Raw genomic sequence first — 18,675 nt, 5'->3', positions numbered from 1 at the left:
ACCCCCAACTTCCCCTTTTTATTCTGACTAGTCTTAATTTGAAAGTGAATCACATACTTTTCACAGAAATGTGTGACCTTTATGTATACCCACTTATAAAAGTATTGTGGGTTGAGAAGCAATAAAATTTTTATTGAAAATAAGAATATGAATGGTTTAGGATTTTTCCAGCCAAGGTTAATATACTAAATATGATTAGAATCAGCCAACTACACTAAGAACATAAAAAAGTGATCTTATGTGATCATTTTTTATTGTTTTGTTTTTTGGGGTCACACTCAGAGTTGCTCAGGGCTTACTCTTGTCTCTTTGCTCAGAGATTAGTCCTGGTGTTTCTCAGGAGTAATGGGGTATCTGGTACTGAACCTGGGCTAGTGCAAGGCAAATGTCCTACCCATTCTACTGTTACACCTCACTCACTGTACTATTGCTCCCTACCCTCTGTACTCTTGCTCTAGCCCCTCATGTAATAATTTTATCTTTTAATACCATCTTGCAGGCATTTTTTATGTCATAAAAAATTATACATGAGAAAAGGATGCAAAATTCTAAAACTATTGATTTGAATATTTATAATATGAGTGTCATATTATAAGGTAGAGTTTATCTCTAATTTAGGAGTACATCAAAGGTATATAAATTTGATCCTTTTGGGGCATAAGGGGCTTTGCTCAGGGGTTACTCCTGACTCTGCACTCAGAAATTACTCCTGGTGGTGCTCTGGGGACCAAATGGGATGCCAAGGATTGAATCTGGGTCAGCAGCGTGCAAGGCAAATGCCCTACCTGCTGTACTATCTCTCTGGCCTGATGATGACTATTAATCTTATATACAAAAATAGATATTTCAGTCAAAGGACAATTTCCATTAGCCAAGGCTCTCATGATTTTTTTTTTGATTTTTCAAGGTTTTATTTAATTTTTATTTAATTTATTTATTTTTTAATTTAATTTATTGTATCACCAAGTGGAAAGTTACAAAGTTCTCAGGCTTATATCTCAGTTATACAATGCTCAAACACCCATCCCTTCACCAGTGCCCATATTCCACCACCAATAAAAACAAAAACAAAACAAAAACAAAAGCAAAAACAAAAGCAAAAACAAAAAAACAGTATACATCCCACCCCTCACCCCCCAACCCCCCCCTGTGCGTGAGTGATAATTTCACTTCCTTTTCTCTTTACCTTGATTACATTCGAGTTTTCAACACACAACTCACTATTGTTGTTAGAGTTTCAAAACAGACTCACTATTTTTGTTGGAATTTATCCCCCAAGAATACAGCTCTATTAACAAGGGAATATTTGATGATAAGTTTTCCACTGATGAGAATGAAGAGATAAAATGTCGCGTGGCCGTGGTAGCAGCCACGCGGTTTACAATTTCTGTATTATAGTAATTAAGTCCGCCGAGATTTAAGTTGGAAAATGAATCATTTCCCTTCCTGGAACAGCATGTAGCCAAAGTTAGTTCACAGTCTCCATACATGGGTGCAAGCACTTGCTGGAACCCCAAATCCTAAAGCTGTCTCTGGTTCCCGCTCGTTCCACATCCACCGGCTGTGCAGAGGCATGGGCACCCCGGCCGAAACCCGGCCGGAGCCAAGCACCGGCCCCGGCTGGGACTGCCCCGGTATCCCGCGGCTGTTTCAAGTTCAAAGCACATTTTTTTTTTTCCGAGCCAAAAGTTCATACCTGCTCAAAGGACCCACAAAATGTCGGACACCATGCCTTCTCCCGGAGGGAAGAGAGACCAAGAAGGAAGAATATTTCCTCCGTTAGCCAGCTTGGGGCAAAAGCTTAGTTCACCTCTGCACAGCCGGTGGATGTGGAAAGAGCGGGAACCAGAGACAGCTTTGGGATTTGGGGTTCCAGCAAGTCTCATGATGTTTTTAAACCACAGGTTCTTAGAGCAGCCATAGAGATGAAACAAAAGTATTTGGTTTCACAAAGCTCCAATTCCAGCAAACAGAAACCAAATGGTATTGTCTTTGATGGAGTGCAGGGGCAGGTAGTGGAGGTTTGACCCACTCCCTGAGGTGTCCAGGGCTACTCAGGGCTCTGTATTCAGGTCTATCCATAGCTATGCTTAGAGGACCATACAGTGCTAGGAATCGAACCCTCCTTGGTAACACACAAGGCAAGTGACTGAACTACACTGTCTCTCTGTCTCAACTGGTATTGTTTTGAGAAGCAAATGAGAAAAATCAGAAATGGTGATTTAATATCTTGGGAGTAAAGTTTAGAGCTTCAGCTGCAGTTGTGTGTTAAAGAAAAATAGCAGGGAAAAATCAGTCTTTTACCAATGTGTATGTCAGCTTAGTACAGTAACTATTTTTTTTTTTTTGGTATAGAATGAAGCATATGTTTTTGTTTGTTTTGGGACCACATCCAGCAGTGTATAGGGGAGTATGTGGTGCCAGAATTGAACCCAGGGATGCTGCATGCAGAACTTAACTCGTTCAGTCTTCTCCCAAGCCAAAACCATACTCGTTTGGTGCATTTTGAAGGAAAAGCAAAGAGAAACAGAACATTGCACAATGAGTAACTCAGACCCAGCTTTCGTACTTTTTGATTGCAGCCTCTGATTCTGCACACATTCAGAGGAAGGGATAAAGAACCGACAAGTATAGAGTTTGAAGGGGAATTTAGAAACAACAATAGTTATTGTCAAAAGATATCAAGGTAAAGTGCCATTTTCTCAACATTTAAAACTATGTTGCTTTTTATTTTCTATTTATTGAGTCACTCATGAATTACTCTGGTGGTGCTTGTGGGACATATGGGATGCTGGGAATCGAATTCAGATCAGCCGCATGCAAGGCAGACGTCCTACCTGCTGTACTATCGCCCTGGCCCCCACATGTTGCTTTTTAAAGAGACACAGAAAAAGTTAGAGCCAAAAAAGGAGTAAATGTCACAAACTGAGATATATAATGGTTTTATTTAAAAATCCATTTTCAAACTCTGGCAGCTTTCTCATGCTCTTTGAAGTATTTATTGAGTTATGCTTCTTCATTCATATCCAGGAATATACAAACTTTTTGAGTTTTTTCCTATAGGATGCTCTCAAGTCTGATAAGCTGCCCCAGAATCCAGTGTTTATTTGATCTCTGTTACCTGAGTACATCAGAAGTTTGTGGAAGAATTCAGAGTAGCAGGGCCACCACTCCAGGACTGTTTAAATCTGCCTGGCGCATTGAACTGTGTCTCCTCATTCCATCTGAGCTGTTCATGCTATTGTTTGGATAGGTTGAGTTTCCAAGAAGGAATTTATGCTCAGACTCTAGACTACCCACTCTTATCATTTTTTAATATATTCTATGTATAAATAGTGAATAAAAAGAAACATTTATCAGAGTCAGAAAAAGGAGGCATGATGATTTAAATTTTAAAGGAGTATCTTTCCAAACTTAGGTCCCCAAGCTCATTTTGACCTCCTTATTTTGTCATCAGTAAATGCAATTTCATTTTTAATTAAGTCTAAATTGAAGCTGTAGTTTTTTTTTCAGATTTTTTTCTAGGCAACATAATTTCAAACCAGTGTTGCCTCTGACCATCATAATTTTGACACCAAACTTTTCTTAAGAGTCTCAGAGTATTTTATGGTTTTGTTCTTTCACTGTGATTTTTTTAAATTTTTAAATTATTATTATTTTTTTATTTTTTTATTATTTTTCCCCTTTACTATCTTTGATGATGTACTCTATGCCTTTTGAATATCTCCACCTGGATCTGATTATAGTATCCAAATTCATTTTATTCAAAATGGAATTTTTTGTTTGTTTGTTTCTGGGTCACACTCAGCGATGCACAGGGATTACTCCTGGCTCATGCACTCAGGAATCACTCCTGGTGGTGCTCGGGGGACCATATGGGATGCTGGGAATTGAACCCGGGTCGGCCACGTGCAAGGCAAATGCCCTACCTGCTGTGCTATGGCTCCAGCCCCTCAAAACGGAATTCTTATCTTAGTTTCTACTCCATACTCTGATGGCTCATCCATCTGTGTTTTAATTCACATCACCATACATTCAGTTACCTATTTGGAAGGCTGAGAATTAACCCTCGTTCCCCTCTACACCCCTTATTCTGCTATTGCCTCCCTCTCTCCAGGTTGTTACTATATACACTGGATTCCAACTCCTTTATCTCCTGTTTTCCTCCCTCTCCTCCCAGTTCTTTGGCAGGCTTGATATTTGTGCTACATTTCCCCTAAGTCAGCCTTTTCCCCTATTGCCAGTCTATTCCAATCTCTAGTTCGTCTTGATGTCAGACATGTCTTTCCAAACACACAAATTAAATCTCACTATTTCAAATCTTCTGTGACTCCTCCAAGCACCTTCATGGTAAGTTAAGCTCACGTTCATCTATTTTTCCAGCTTGGTTTCCAACATTCCTGCCCTCAAGTACTGAGGGAGCCATCCATGCAGTACCGCTTACAAGTTGCTGAAAGCGTCAGTCACTACTCATCCCTTGACTTTTACACTCTTTTCTCTATTTGGGATAAATCCTCTTCTCCTTCTACTTAGATCTTATATTTTACATATGTCATCATTGAACTTACCACATTGTTTTCAAACTATTTGTTTCATTGTCATCTTTAGTAGTTAATCTTTTAAACATGTCATCATTTTGCCTATTTCCTTTAAGTCTCTAATCCACTTATAATTTGTTTATATGAATTGTGTAACCTTGAGATTCAAATTCACAACCCCCCCATCTTATGCATAACATTGTCTGCAAAATATGCATTGAAATGGTTTCTCACGGATCTACTTTTGTAGGTGGGCATTTGCCTCTCTGATTCCTACACTTACATGTTATTGCTACACTGTAGCACTATAGCACTGTTTCCCTATTGTTCATCGATTTCCTCCAGTGGGCACCAGCAAGGTCTCCATGTGAGGCTTGTTACTGGAGCAATAGCACAGCGGGTAGGGCGTTTGCCTTGCATGCGGCCGACCCAGGTTCGATTCTTCCATCCCTCTCGGAGAGACTGGCAAGCTACCGAGAGTATCCTGCCTGCGTGGCAGAGCGTGGCAAGCTACCCTTGGCATATTCGATATGCCAAAAACAGTAACAGTAACAGTATTGCTCCACTAAAGTAATAATAACTTTATATTATATTTTAGAAGGCAGCTGTGCTTATCAGTATATCAAGAACACCAATCTTATATTTCCACCCGTTCCTTTTCTATTTTGTTGTTGCTTGTGATAACTGGGGTCTCACACATGTCCAAGTGTGGTTCTTGCTCATTTAGTTGTAGTGCTTGTTGGGGATTGGCGGTGAGGTTTCTACTTTAGATTGTGATACTCATACACTAGGCTGGGGTGCTTGTTAGAGTTTGTACTTCCTGGTCATGGTCCTTGCCCATACATTTCAATGGTACTCAAGACATTCTTACCTATTTTAGTTTTGGTGTTCGCACACATCTGGTTACTGGTGTGGCCAGAAATCAACTGTGATTCCAGGCTCAAATAGTAAAACTTCTAGGATTATGATGGTTGAATGTGGTGATACTGCCGATTAAATTCATAACCTCATGTTCATAAATCAGGCATTTGTAGCAGAGAACTGGTCTTCTGGAACCTAAATATTTCTTGATTTTAATAAGACAAGTAAGTCATCTTTTTCTTTCTCAAAAGAGTAAATTGCATGTGCAATTTTTTTGTAAATTAGGTCAATATACTTTTTAAAAAAATATTTTTATTGAAGTACCAGCATTTATAATATAGTTAATTATACATTATACATTATACATTTCATACATACATTATTCCAATACCTACCACCCGAAAGCCTGCATCCCTCTGTCAGTGTCTCAAAGGTCCTTCCCAGTTACCTTCTCTACCATAAAACTCAGTTCTATAGACAAAATAACGCTTTTGGTAATTTTAGTCATGTGTTGTTTCCTTGCTACGATTCTCCAGATAGACCACGTTAGAGAGAAATCATTTTCAAAAACTTATGTGGAGGCCAAAAGGCACATGAAAAAGTGCTCTGCATCACTAATCATCAGAGAGATGCAGATCAAAACAACCATGAGATACCACCTCACACCACAGAGACTAGCACACATCCAAAAGAACAAAAGCAACTGCTGTTGGAGAGGATGTGGGGAGGAAGGGACCCTTCTACACTGCTGGTGGGAATGCCGACTGGTTCAGCCCTTCTGGAAAACAATATGGACGACTCTCAAAAAATTGAATATTGAGCTCCCATTTGACCCAGCAATACCACTGCTGGGAATATATCCCAGAGAGGCAAAAAAGTATAATCGAAACAACATCTGCACATGTATGTTCATCGCAGCACTGTTTACAATAGCCAGAATCTGGAAAAAACCCGAATGCCCCAGAACGGATGACTGGTTGAGGAAACTTTGGTACATCTATACAATGGAATACTATGCAGCTGTTAGAAAAAAGGAGGTCAAGAATTTTGTAGTTAAGTGGATGGGCATGAAAAGTTTCATGCTGAGTGAAATGAGTCAGAAAGAGAGAGACAGACATAGAAAGATTGCACTCATCTATGGTATATAGAATAACAGAGTGGGAGACTAACACCCAAGAACTGTAGAAATAAGTACCAGGAGGTTGACTCCATGGCTTCGAGGCTGGCCTCACGTTCCGGGGAAAGGTCAACTCAGAGAAGCGATCACCAACTACATTGTAGTCGAAGGCCATGTGGGGGAAGGGAGTTGCGGGCTGAATGAAGGCTAGAGACTGAGCACAGAGGCCACTCAACACCTTTATTGCAAACCACAACAGCTAATAAGAGAGAGAGAACAGAAGGGAATGCCTTGCCACAGTGGCAGGGTGGGGTGGGGGGGAGATGGGATTGGGGAGGGTGGGGGGGAGATGGGATTGGGGGAGATGGGATTGGGGAGGGTGGTGGAGAATGGGCACTGGTGAAGGGATGGGTTCCCGAACTTTGTATGAGGGAAGTATAAGCACAAAAGTGTATAAATCTGTAACTGTACCCTCACGGTGATTCTCTAATTAAAAATAAATAAATTTAAAAATTAAAAAAAAAACAAACTTATGTGGAGGTGGTGAAACCTACACTCATACAGATAACACAAGCTAAATGAAATTCCTCAAAATTGTAAATCAATAAGTTGAAAATTCTTTTTCAAAAACTATCTCTTTGGCTGATAATACAGTGGGTAGAGAACTTGCCTTGCATAGAGCTAACCCGGGTTCTATCCCTGGTATCGCATAGGGTCCCCAGAGCCCCAATAGGAGTGATCTCTGAGTGTAGAGCCAAGAATAAGTCCTGAGCACTGGTGGGGGTGAGTCCCAAACCAAAAACAATCAAAAACTGTCTCTTTTGTAGACATTGTTTAAATTAAAAAAGTATTTGCTGATACATTCTAAAGTTAACTTGAGGTATATAAATCTTACACATATACAATTTAGCAAGAGTGAGGAGAATTTAAAAAATTTTAAAAAGGGAAAATATTTATAAAAATGTGCTTTATTCCTCAAAGGGAATATAGCCTTTCTGTTAGAAAATATTACATTATAGATACTGCTTAAGTGTCTGCATTAGTAATTAAAAGATTACAATAAAAATTTGTAGAAAAAAATAGAATGTTCAATATAAATGAAGTATTAATTTATTACTAGATAAGTATGAAATCCCTTAGCAAAATAGCAATAAACAGACCTTTTCTTGATTTTGTTGAGGGAGTTGTCACAAGTGAATGCCATTCTCAATGATAAAGTGCTGAGAAGTTTGTCTAGTCTTTTAAGGAAGCTTCTTTAATGCTTCTTGCAAAACTGATTTCAAGGCTCTGAACTCCCTATTATGTTATTATAGAAGTCCTGTTAATGAGGCAGTTTGGGCAGGTAGTGGTAGATCATTCTGTGTCTTTTGATTAACTATCAGTCTTTCAGTTGACTTGCATCTAGGGGATGTTTTCTTCATAAATTTCTCTTTTCTATCCATTTGCTCTGCTCTCTATTCCCTTTCCCAGCTATAGCATTTCAAGTTTATTTCCCTGAAGCCAGATCCCTTGTTTACTTGATTTTTGTTTTTTCCCTTAGGAAAGATAGGAAGCCCAGAGGGGAGTGGAACGGGGAGGAATTCCATTTCCTTAGTTGGAATAAACTTTCAGAATTGCGCTAAGGCAAAAGCCTTTGGCCAGGAGAATAAACCTTTTTAATGGACGTATATTACAGGGATTACTCTTCTGCTTCTCTTGCCAGAGCCACAAGGAAATCCTCCTCTAATCCTGATCCTTCTGTGAAAACTAGTTGGGGTTCCTGGGGGAAAAGCCTATGGATATCTGTGGTGGCACTCTAAGACTGCAGCCCTTGGGTTTTTTTCTTCTCTCTCTCTCTCTCTCTCTCTCTCTCTCTCTCTCTCTTTTTCTGCTGTCCTGTCAGTCCACACTTAGCTTTCAGCAATTCTCAAAATTACCATTTAATTGTTCCTACAAGTTTCTAGCCCCAACAACTTCTGTTCTAGTAAAGCAGGCCTTGATTACCATATCTTTTTAGGTGCATTCCTTTCTCAGTTTTGGGCAGACAATTTGTCTTGCAACATCAGTTATCTGATAGATCCAAGAAAAATTTTGAATTTTTATTTGTTCAGCTTTTTATTATTCTAAAAATGGCAAAGCAATGTCCAAACTCTGCCTTATAGCTGAAATTTCAGGCATCAACTTTTGATTCTTGATAGAAATTCAATCTCGAATAGTGTAATTTATATGCAGTGATGAACATTTTATAGAAAGTACCTCCGCAGCGGCCGACCCGGGTTTGATTCCTCCGCTCCCTCGGAGAGCCCGGCAAGCTACCGACAGTATCCTGTCCACACGGCAGAGCCTGGCAAGCTACCCATGGCGTATTCGATATGCCAGAAACAGTAACAAGTCTCACATTGGAGACATTACTGGTGACCGCTTGAGCAAATCGAAGAACAGCGGGATGACTGTGACTGTGACTGTGTCTTTGTTGTGAGAAGACTTTAGTGGGTATATTCAATTGGTATATTAAATAGGTATCTAAGATAATGGTGGAGGGAAATGTACATTCTGGTAAAGCTGTGGCATCAGGCATCATATGCTTAAAACCTACTTTTGAGAGCTTTGTAACTCATGGAGTTCCTAATAAAATAATAAAAAAGGAAGCTCTACTTTGATATCATTTATGGTTCTGAAACTATTTACATTGTTAATATTTTCTTGAACAAATTTTGGTTTTTTTTTTTGGAGATTTACTTAGTCTCTAAATTTATTTGAATAATATTATTTATTCTATTTTCTTAGGATCAAGCTATTATTTTCTCTTCTGGTATTTTGCCATTGTAGAGAAGACCATATAAACAGGCTAGAGATAACTCTTTTTAGAAATATTCTCTGGTAGCCCACTATTTGATTAAGTCAGGGCTGAGTTTTAGAAAGTTGACTTCTTGCATCTCCCCAGTCAGGATCTTCTGTTACCAACTCTAAGCACCAGTTTTCCAAGGTCTGTAACATGGACCGGGTTATGGCCTAGACTGTGTCTAAGTCTATAGACATGAAATGTTCTCGATGACTGGATCTTTTTGATATCTTAATATCTGATGAAAATCTCTGCAACCAATTTGGCTAGATTCTGCATGCAGCAATCCAATTGAGAGTCTAGATTTAGACATAGCTTGTAAATCAAAAGTAACATGAGCAAAGTTCTAGTCACGCCATAGTTTGTGGCTGCCAAAATGTGGACACGGAAGCAGTTATTTTAAAACTTGATAAGCAACAGCATTTGGGAGAACTGTGAAATAAAATGAATATTTCTAGTTGCCCAGTTGGAAAAGCATTTGCATGATTATTTACATCCTTATTGAATGCCCTTTATCTCATTATGGGATATTTGTACTAGGTAAGGATTCTTTTTAAAAACATAATTTATATCTTACGTGAGATCATTTTAGTCAAACATGATTTATTCCTAAATTTTTCTGTGTTCAGTATTTTATTCTCTTGGAATTTAGTAATTTTTTTGTTAAAAATTAGGAAATATTTAATTTTTATTTTTTAACTTGAATATAATTTAGACATGAATATGGACTATTATACATTTAGATACCTAGATGTCTTAGTACATTATTCTTGTATTACATATTCTTTCTTTTTGGGGGGTTTAATTTATACACAAGTTAAATTGGGTAGTTGGAACTTCTTCAGGTTTCATGTAATGTTTAATTTAAATTATTTCTAACCACAGCCCAAGTCTCATGCTGCTATGGACAATCTGTGTTTCTTGGTATATGTTCCAACATTTTATTTAACAAAATAGAAATAGAAGAACAAATATAAAGGCACCAAATGTGAAGTATAGCTAGAAGGCTTTGACAGACATAACAGCAAAGCTACTTCATCTTTATAGCATTTGATTCAGGGACACTGTAACTCAAAAGATTTCATCTTTGAGCATTTAATTCTGTAATTTAAAGAACAACTCAATACAACATAAAAAGGAAAAATGTCCAGTTCAATCCTCATGCACATAAATCCAACAGTATAAAGTGACATCAGCCCTACAAATTCAATCTTGATTTGTTTTCATTTTTTCAAATGAATCTCCTTTAGATCCTATTATCAACTTACTCTTTTAATCAGATTCAAAGATATTCATGGAACTTGGAAAAATAATTATTATTAAAAGCATACACCACATTGAACAAATACAATGTGGATATCTTAATCTTCAAGAGACATTTAAAAATGAAGCAAACCTTATAAAAATATAAAATTGCCCTTTAATTTTTTTAGTGGTTAGAACAGACATTAAATAAGAAACAATTGTCAAGATAATTAAAAAATTGACCAAGGCAAATTGTTTAATTTACACTTGCTTTACAAAATTTTTAACATAAGAAACAAAAGATGATGCTTATGGTTTATTAGTTAGATGTAACATCAGTGAAATCAGAATGAAGAAAAGTTCAAGGGAGACAGAGAAGAAAAAGAGAAAGCAATTCAATGTGTTACATTGTAGAATTGCAACAAAAGAAACATATTTACTTGTTAGATCATGTAGAATGTCTCCAGAGAGGGTATATGGATCATTCTATCTTGAAAGCATCTATTTCAGTGATATGGACACTTATTAGATCGCTTTCTCCTATTTCCAATATTTTATTGGTTTAAACTGAGGAATTAACTACTCCTGGTGATCTAGGGCTTCTTCCTGTCAATTGGTGATGTGTATGCAGATTCTCTAGGGCATCCACTGACAGAAAATAAGAGAAATAACAGAGGCTAGAAGAGAGGGAAGTAGCTGCAGAGAAAAGGTAAGATTTAGCATTTGAATGTGCATGTGGTTTCGTGCAAGTGATGAATTACAGGAAAAATGGATACGACTTAGGAATGAGCAGGCAAATGTAAAGGTATTCTTGAAGGCTGTCACTGTAAAAGAGGTTATCCCAGTGCCCCAAAGAACCTGAGTAGTGCTGAAGTTGAAAATACTTAGGTATTTCAATGGGAGTGAGAGGGATAAAGTGTAAGGCTAAATCTGGGTGGCACTGAGTTACAATAAATCTTGAGGATCATAGCTGACAGATGATTGAACTGAGATAAGATTTTGCACTAGAGCTGGCTGGAAGGGTGGTCTGGAAAGGTATAGCCTGAAAACATGTGGCCAACGGAGAATGCAAATATGTTTTGGGGGCATATCATCCTTTCCAAGGTTCTAGTAAACAGCAGTGTGCAACTCATTTCTCCCCAGTCTGTTTGACTTTTATTTTTGATGTTGTTTCTTAACCTATGCACCTTATCTATGGAAACTTGTCTTCTCAAAGCCTAAGGGGATTAGAAGAGTTTCTGAAAACTCACTGTAGCACTATAGCATTGTCTTCCCTTTGTTCATGAATTTGCTCGAGCGGGCACCAGTAATGTCTCCATTGTGAGACTTGTTGTTACTGTTTTTGGCATATCAAATATGCCATGGGTAGCTTGCCAGGCTCTGCTGTGCAGGCGGGATACTCTCGATAGCTTGCCAGGCTCTCCGAGAGGGACGAAGGAATTGAACCCGAGTTGGCTGCATGCAAGGCAAATGCCCTACCTGCTGTGCTATTGCTCAAGGGCCAGAAAACTAAGGCTCCATCAAGACTTGCCTACAGAGGTGTCAGAATATGAGGACATTGGAAATAGTATTCATTGTCATGATCAGATTGCTATAAGTAATTAGATTTTGTTGCAAGTAATTAAATCATTGTTGGTAATCTACCAATAGAACAAGTTAAGCTTCTTATATGTCATGTAGACTTACATGATGCCAGGAAAGTTATTTAAAAATCACTGTTGCTAGTGGAAGGCCCTTTGTACTTGGTTTTCTCTTGATTCTCAGTATGAATTTGGAAAGCTTTTCAGAGCTTATATCTAGGTCTCTGTTCTTCAAAGGATATTACTAATTGGGTGAGCAGTGAGACTGAAGTTTAGTCACCATATAAACAAACAACCTTCATGTTTCACTTCTCAAGGCACCTCTTTAGGTCTTTTAGTTTGTTTTTCTAGGTCATACCTGGCAGTTCTCAGAAGAACTACTTCTGGTTCTGTGCTCAGGGGTTATTCCTGGAAGTTCAGGGGATGGAAATGGAGTTGACTCCTTGTGAGTGAAGTGCCTTCACCCAGGTACTATCTCTTTGTCTTTTGGGCCTTCTTTATATTCTTAGTATGCACTACATCATAATTTGTGGACTTTAATTCTTATTTTAAATGTTTATTAACTGTTTACTCTACATTGAAATCTATATTAGCCTCCATGTCTGTTTATGAATGATAATTTATGGAAGATAATTTGCTCCTGTGTCTATTGGTAAACATAATTAAAAAATAGCAAATCTTAATGGAGACCTATTCAGCACAGTTGCATGTTGAAATACTTTGGAGACTAACTTTTTGGAGGTGGGTTTTTATATTAGTGTAATAATCATTTTTATGACAAGTTTATGACAAACACTGTATATATTGTCAATTGCTACCATACAGAGTTCAGAGATGCATTTTGGGTAACATGAGTGAGGCAGCACTTTTCAAAGGAAACACTTTGAGCATCTTGATATTACCAAATGATTGCTATTACCACTGCAGTGTGATGGTAATTGTTTGTGAAAATTACAGGAGTCCATAGGCTGCATAGTGGAACTATGATGTTTCCTGTCACTTTTGCTTATTCAAACCTGCTCTGAGTAGCTTTTATTTGCCCTTTGGATAAAAGATTGGGTGGGTCCGTTGGCTTTTCTAATCACTCCCAGAAAATCAGCTGACCTTTTGTCCCTTTAGTCATAAAGCCAAATCTTAGTTCAAGTACTAGGTAGGTAATATCAAAACTTTATACTTCATATCAGATTTGGCTTTTACCTCTTCCTTAGTTTGTGCTGATTCTGTCTGGAAATTCCAAGGCAGGCAAAGCTAGAAAGCACTTTTATATTCTTATATTTTATTTTTTTTCTTCCTACCCACTCTTCTGGCTGCCTCCAGTGTTGTAAGAGGAGAGAGGGAGGGGAAAACTAGAAAACTATGACAGGTCTTACTGGTCTTGGTGCTGATTGCTTACTCTTAAAAAGATGCCTTCATACTTCTTTTTGAAAGTTTCTGCTTCAGCCTACCTGAGTAAACTTCCTCCAATGTAGGCAAAGTATTTTCTGTTTCTCCCAGCTGGGTATTTAACATTTTTCCCTCAGGGCATGCAGTAGTTCATGCTCCTAACTCCTGGGAGAATCATATCAACATTTCCTGTTGTGCTCTGGGACAAATGTAAACTGGCCCTAGGGGTTGGAAGGTGGTTTAGTAGCTTACGTGGCAGGGCCAGCGCAAGGCTATAAGTTTACACCCTGGTGGTTTCCAGGGCATCTGGAGGTTATCGGGACTCTCCCCTCAAAACTCGGCTGCTTGGTCTACACTGGGTCCAGAAAGATGTTCATCCTCATCTCTGTTCCTTCACTAACACTTTTTACTTAGTAAATTTTTATTTCTCAGATACTATCAACCACTTAGGCCAAGTTTTCCCTGCAGTCTCCTTTTCTTTGTGATTCAATTACTAGTTAAACTCCTATCTCTGAAGATATGCAGTTTCCCTAGAGTGTTTCTAAGGGAGCCTCAACAAGCTCCTCCCACTGGACTTGAGGCAATTTTTTTTCCTCCTGGCTCCGAAGATAAGAGAAGGGGAATGCTGTAGTGGTCCAGCACCGGTTCTCCAGCAGTTTCTTTAATGCCCTCTGCAATCACAAGCTTGGTTCTAGTCACCTCTTGTTTGTAAGTCATGATGCGAATATAGCTCATCTTTTCACTTTGGAAAATGTATTTGTTATCAGTGTTCTCTGATAAAATGAGAAATGAAGTTAGGAATAATATACTTTTCACCAACTCAGATTTAAAGTAGTTCCACGTTGAAAGCTTTATGCTTCTACTCATGTTCTGCTCATGTATGGATTTAGTAAAAGTGATGATAAGAAGCACTAAAACTCATCAAGAGAATTAGAGAGCTAGAGTGCAGATAATATACAAACTGTTATTCCTATGTCTTACTCAAATCTTAATAAGGGTTAGCACTGTAGCACTGTCATCCCATTGTTCATCGATTTGCTTGAGTTGGCACCAGTAATGTCTCCATTGTGAGACTTGTTGTTACTGTTTTTGGCATATCCAATACACCACGGGTAGCTTGCCAGGCTCTGCCGTGCAGGCAAGATACTCTCAGTAGCTTGCCGGGCTCTCCGAGAGGGACGGAGGAATAGAACCCAGGTCGGCCGTGTGCAAGGCAAACACCCTACTCTCTGTGCTATCGCTTCAGCACCCCCAATTTTGGTTACAAGTTTAAAATGAATTCCTAATAATAATAATGGATAAATTAAAAAAACTTGTTTTTAAAAAGAGTAACAACTATAGTTTCCTCAACAAACACGTATAGAAGTCGAGTCTGGGGCAAGACACAATGACATATGGGGAAGCAAATGTGTAGGGTTTTACTTTTATGGAGCAGGATTGGGTCAGGTTGTTGTGGGGAAAGAGATGCCTACGGACATCTGGATGAAAGAAGTCTGAGAGTTGAATAAATTAGTTTGAAAAGCAAAAGCAAGACTCAGAAATACAGAGCTGGAATAACTGAGTGATGAGCTTTAAGAGGAATAGCTAAAAAGTACTAAAGTAAAATGTAGTGTGTTTTTTATTGCCTCTTTTTTAGAATGATCTACATAGGCAGCATCCAAGCAGAAATCAGATTGAAGCATGTGGTGTCTTTTCCTTGGAAATAACCATGGGTAGATCCTTAAGCCAGTCTGCAAGAGGCTATTTAGATTGTATTACGAAGAGCACAGCATAAAAAGGACTCCATACAACTTTTTCTTCGTCATTTTTAGAATAGGAGACTTCACTTAAATTCTAATTTGTAATTCCAAAACCCACCCCCATCTAATCCTGACGGCCAAAATGAGGCTAGTCCAGGCTCATGAAATCTACTTTATTTTAGGAGTTGAGTGAATTAGATATACTTGAAAACTGGTAATTTATTAAACCTTAACTTTTATATGAGAGAAGGTCTGTCTCTGGGTCAATCATCCCTAGTTCTTAGTGGAGGGGAATGTAAGCGCCACCCAGAAAGAGACCAGTGTAGTTGGGACTGGTGGGGCCATGGAGATGACGGAGATGGGCTTTTGGTGCAAGACTTTCCACACTAGAAATTTATATGCTTTGTCTCCTAAAACATAATGAGAAATCTTGAAATGGATGAATTTTCTCCACAGGTTCTCAAATGTAGGTTTTGCTTAAATTTTCATAAAATTTCTGAACTTCTTGAAGCTTACATATGAATGTCCTTTTTTCATGTGATAAAGACAAAATATTCAACATATGCTTATCAATGAGACTTCTTCACTACATTCAAGGCAAAAGCACAAAAGAATTGTAAAAGATAAAAATTTAAATATGTATTTAAATTTAAACTTAAATTTAAATATGTAAAACATCCAGAGACTATAAGACCAAGCTCACGGAAGAGAACGAGGCAGTTTCTTGTCCCCTGCACCTGGTTGTCTTCACTGGGGCCCCTTGGAGGGGACGAGTTGCTTTTCCCTCCTTGCCCCAAGCAGAGCCTTGACTGTTGAAGACCTCTGTAACCCAGTCACAGTCATGCTCAAGGCCACCCTTCACATGTTTGGACTAGCCTCACTCATGAAGGGACCAACAGAGGAACTCAGGTGTGCAGGACCCGGGCTGAGATCTCCAAGCCTGCTCTGATTTGGACTGGGTCTTCTCCACCCAGACCCCCCATTTTCCATTTGAGTAAGGAGAGGCTGCTAAAATCTAGGGCTGAGTAAATCAACAAACAACAGGATGACAGTGACAATACATGCATATAGATAAAAGCACAGGCAAATAAGAGTTTCTTTCAGAAAAGAGACTAGAGAGAAATGATAAACCTATAACAGGCTCAATATATAAATTTAAGAGGTAGTGCAAATAAATATAAATCCATCTGTAAATGAAAAAAAATAAAATGAATGAAACAAGTTTCTAAAAAATACCCAACAAGAATATAAGGTATAGGAAAGTAGTTGACTAGAAAATACTGAAAAATGGGGCCAGAGTGATAGCACAGTGGATAGGGTGTTTGCCTTGCACGTGGCTGACCCGGGTTCGATCCCCAGCATCCCATAGAGTCCCCCAGGCACCGCCAGGAGTAATTCCTGAGTGCAAAGCCAGGAGTAACCCATGAGCATCACTGGGTGTGACCAAAAAAAAAAGCAAAAAAAAAAAAAAGAAGATACTGAAAAACTATGAAAAAATCCCTTTTTCAGAGGTTTTCCTGGAAATTATATTTAAAACTTTAAGAAATTTTAATTAATAAATGTGAGTGATATATCATTAAAATATTGATCTTCATTCTTATAAAGTAATTATTATTTTTGAAAAAGAATATTCATTGTCAATGAAATGTTTTTAAAATTTATTTTTTAATTAGTGAATCACCATGAGGGTACAGTTACAGATTTATACATTTTCATGCTCGTGTTTCCCTCATACAATGTTCAAGAACTCATCCCTTCACAGTGCCCATTCTCCACCACCAATAAACCCAGCATTCCTCCCACCCCCAGTCCCATCTCCCCCCCATCCGACCCTGCCTCTGTGGCAGGGCATTCCGGTCTGTTCTCTCTCTCCAATTGGGTGTGTGGTTTGCAATATGGGTATTGAGTGGCCATTGTGTTCAGTCTCTAGTCTACTTTCAGCACACATCACCCTTCCCACGAGTGGCCTCCAACCACATTTTACTTGGTGTTCCCTTTTCTATCTGAGCTGCCTTTTCCCCAGAATGTGAGGTGAGCTTCCAAGCCATGGAGTCAACCTCCTGGTACTTATTTCTACTATTCTTGGGTGTTTGTCTCCTACTCTGTTATTTTATATTCCACAGATGAGTGCAATCTTTCTATGTCTGTCCCTCTCTTTCTGACTCATTTCACTTAGCATGACACTTTCCATGTTGATCCAAGTATATGCAAAGTTCATGACTTCATTTTTTCTAACAGATGCATAGTATTCCATTGTATAGATGTACCAAAGTTTCTTCAACCAGTCATCTGTTCTAGGGCACTCTGGTTTTTTCCAGGTCTGGCTATTGTAAACAGTGCGGCAATGAACATAGAAATGCAGATGTCATTTCGACTATACTTTTTTGCTTCTCTGGGATATATTCCCAGCAGTAGTATTGCTGGGTCAAATGGGAACTCAATTTCTACTTTTTTGAGAAGCGTCTATACTGTTTTCCAAAAGGGCTGAACCAGTTGGCATTCCCACCAGCAGTGTGGAAGGGTCCCTTTCTCCCCACATCCTCTACAACAGCGGTTGCTTTTGTTCTTTTGGATGTGGGCCATTCTCTGTGGTGTGAGGTGGTATCTCATGGTTGTTTTGATCTGCATCTCCCTGATGACGAGTGATGTAGAGCACTTTTTCATGTGTGTTTTGGCCATTCATATCTCTTCCTTGGGAAAGTTTCTGTTCATTTCTTCGCTCCATTTTCTGATGGGGTTGGATGTTTTCTTCTTGCAGAGTTCAACCAGTGCCTTATATACCCTTGATATCAACCCCTTATCTGATGGGTATTGGGTGAATATCCTTTCCCATTCTGTAGATTGTCTTTGTATTTTGGTCACTGTATCTTTTGCGGTGCAGAAGCTTTTTAGTTTAATGTAGTCCCATTTGTTGATCTCTGTTTCCACTTGGTTGCCCAGTTGCATATCATCTTTGAAGATACCTTTATCTTCAATGTCGTGGAGGGTTTTACCGACCTTGTCTTCAATGTACCTTATGGTTTGTGGTCTGATGTTGAGGTCTTTAATCCATTTTGATCTGACTTTTGTGCATGATGTCAGGTCGAGGTCTAAGCCCATTCTTTTGCATGTGGTTGTCCAGTTGTGTCAGCATAATTTGTTAAAGAGGCTTTCCTTGCTCCACTTTATTCGCAGACCATATGATACTATATCTAGAGAAGCCTAAAGACTCTGCTAAGAAGCTCTTAGAAACAATAGACTTATATAGTAAAGTTGCAGGCTGCAAAATCAATACCCCAAAGTCCATGGCCTTCCTATATGCAAACAATGAGACAGAGGAAAGGGACATGAAAAAAGCAATCCCATTCACAATAGTGCCCCAGAAAATCAAGTACCTCAGAAACAGCTTAAC

Source organism: Sorex araneus, chromosome 1 (assembly GCF_027595985.1).
Source record: "Sorex araneus isolate mSorAra2 chromosome 1, mSorAra2.pri, whole genome shotgun sequence".
NCBI lineage: Eukaryota > Metazoa > Chordata > Mammalia > Eulipotyphla > Soricidae > Sorex > Sorex araneus.
Note: the sequence above shows the minus strand (reverse complement) of the source record.